Source organism: Danio rerio, chromosome 25 (assembly GCF_049306965.1).
Source record: "Danio rerio strain Tuebingen ecotype United States chromosome 25, GRCz12tu, whole genome shotgun sequence".
Classification (NCBI taxonomy): Eukaryota; Metazoa; Chordata; class Actinopteri; order Cypriniformes; family Danionidae; genus Danio; species Danio rerio.
This window is the reverse complement of record NC_133200.1, coordinates 35,327,501-35,330,000: the sequence shown is the minus strand read 5'-3', so window position 1 is coordinate 35,330,000 and position 2,500 is coordinate 35,327,501. Positions and strand designations below refer to the sequence as shown.

Here is a 2,500-nt window from a genome sequence, read left to right as displayed (position 1 = left end):
GCAAATGTAAATCATTTAGGTAATCCTAATGGACTTAAAATAGTAAACGTTTAGTATCATTTCCCATCAGACATTTTTTTTTTTTTTAAATGGTTATGTTCCCTTTTTTATAGTATGTAAACGTCTGGTTTCAACTGTATGTATGTATATATTTATATATATATATAAATTTATATGTAATTTTTTCTGCATCAAGTCCTAAATAAAAGTCCCATGTTTCAGTTTATTTTTATTATTACTCATTTTTGATTGGAATGACGCTGCTTTTCAGAAACAGCAAATGATAACCTTTGCTATTTTGACCAGTTGTCATTTTCACATTTAAATATTTTTACAAATCCAGTTATTTTAATTCACATTTTGGAAGTTTTGGAAGTGTTACCACACTTTTATAGAAAACAAACAAGCAAACGAACAAATAAATAAATTGTACCTAAACCCATATCCAATAAACCAATATATTCAGAGCAACGGACAATTTCCAATTATTGGAAATATTTGTCCCCATAAGTGTGTGATTTTTCAAAACAGCTACTATTTCATATTTTTACCATACATAATTTGTTTAATACAATATTTAATACAATATTAAGTCATCTTTAAACCAAATAAAATAAAATAAAACATATAAAGATATAAAGGATTAAATATGGGTCAAAGATAAGGCATCCCACTTTGGTGTCCGAGTCCAATTCATTTTGCGAAAGTGATTCTATATACAATACACTGAAAACATGCTAAATAATTCACTGAAAAAATGACTTATGGGCTGAATTTAAACAAACAAATTAAACTTAGCAATGTTAAGCTTAATTTGTTTGTGTAAATTCAGCCCAAGTAAATTGTTTACAACCACTTAACTTAAAATTTGTAAACTCACCGAATCATCTTTGAATCAACTTTTGTGTGTGTAAAATATCAAAGATAATTTGGTGTAATGGCCCAGACTTTGGTTTTACCATTACATCTTTAGGTAAACAAAAGATGACATCAAAATAAAAGGTTTTAAATATATATTAAAGAGTTTTCCGGACCAACTATGTGTTGGCTTTACATTAAAACAGCGTCCTTATTGTTTTTTTTTTTTTATAAGTAATATTAACATAGTTGACCCATAGTTATACGTATATATAGTGTCCTTTCAAAAAAGTTTAATGACAAAAAGTCAAGACAGCAAATATTTTTATGTTGCTTTAACTCATTTTAATAAGTTAAGGATTTTAGCTGCATTTAAGTTATACTGTACAAGAAAAGTTAACTTGATTCAACTAAAAAATTTTAACGCAGCAAGAATCTTTTTACAGGGTATAATACAAGTTTAATGCTGTGTATTAATACCAAAAGTCCAAGGGACTCAAAAAATTAGTGAACAAATTAAATTATATTAACATGACTATAACTTTAGAAAAGTACTTTTAGAAAAATGCTTATGATCTAGTATTTGTCATTTTGAAGGAGAATTTAGTGAATTTATACTGAAATCATAAGTCCAAGGCACACGAAAAGTAAAAAAATTAAAAAGCCTTTACTAACATGGCTATAACTTTAGAAAAGTACTTATAATTGAGCATTTGACAATTTAAAGGATAATGTAGTATATTTATACCAAAATCTTAAGTCCAAGGCACTCAAAAAGTAAATAAACGTATTAAAAAGCCTTCATTAACATGGCTATAACTTTAGAAAAATACTTAATTGAGTGTCTGACATTTTGAAGGCTAATGTAGCGTCTTTATACTGAAATCCTAAGTCCAAAGCACTCAAAATGTACGTGAACAAATTAAAAAGCCTTTATTAACATGGCTGTTACTGCAGAAAAATACTTATAATTAAGTATTTGACATTTTGAAGACTAATGTAGTGTATTTTTACCAAAATCCTAACTCCAAGGCACTCAAAAAATTAGTGAACAAATTAAAAATACTTTTAATTAAGCATTTGACATTTTGAAGGCTCTTTTAAAGGCTATTTATACCGAAATCCTACACTACAAAAGTAAGTATCCTAAGTATCCTGCTGTGTTTAAAGGAAATGTCGGTGAAACCTACCTTCCAGGTGAAATCCAGCGCAGATGAGTCTCTGTGTCTTCCTCTCCTGAGGCTCATAAGTGCAGTGGGCGGATACGGCCCGAGCTAGAAATGTCGAGATTGCTGTTTGTCCACATTTGTGAATGCGACAATTCTCATCATGCGTCGGCGAAGCAAAGTGACGAGAGTTAATTTACCTGTGTTGCATCACAAACATAAAAAGAGCCACTATAAAGAGTGCTTTGACATATATATTGCGTCTTCTTGGATTTTATTGTTTGTTTTGAGCAGGTTTAACCGCCTAAAGTCGGAAGCTTTGGGTTTTTTTCTATTTATAGAAACTGTGAGGGGTGTTGCTGTTATTTTAAGGGCCCTAAGAGCAGGTGTGGTGCAGTATTTTCAGTGAGACTGCTTTTACTCTCTCTGTTGTAGGTCGGTTGGGTTTGGTTGACAGACTCCGGTATGCCAGCTAT

General features: G+C 30.4%; 3 protein-coding genes across 5 annotated transcripts in view; 1 reads left to right on the top strand and 2 right to left on the bottom strand.

Annotated features, from left to right (window-relative positions):
• The window catches only part of nrg4 (neuregulin 4), a 14,566-nt gene extending 12,488 nt beyond the window's left edge, over nucleotides 1–2,078 (bottom strand). For both annotated transcript variants that reach the window (XR_012400511.1, XM_073943367.1), the window contains exon 1: nucleotides 2,049–2,078. The gene's annotated coding sequence lies outside the window, so the exon portion shown is untranslated. The remainder of the gene's footprint in view (nucleotides 1–2,048) is intronic.
• The window catches only part of etfa (electron transfer flavoprotein subunit alpha), a 316,751-nt gene that overhangs the window by 179,148 nt on the left and 135,103 nt on the right, over nucleotides 1–2,500 (bottom strand). The gene's annotated exons all lie outside the window — the stretch shown is intronic.
• Nucleotides 1–2,500, top strand: part of tmem266 (transmembrane protein 266) — a 102,760-nt gene that overhangs the window by 6,979 nt on the left and 93,281 nt on the right. For both annotated transcript variants that reach the window (XM_073942354.1, XM_073942352.1), the window contains exon 2: nucleotides 2,460–2,500. This exon is cut by the window's right edge and continues 19 nt beyond it. The gene's annotated coding sequence lies outside the window, so the exon portion shown is untranslated. The remainder of the gene's footprint in view (nucleotides 1–2,459) is intronic.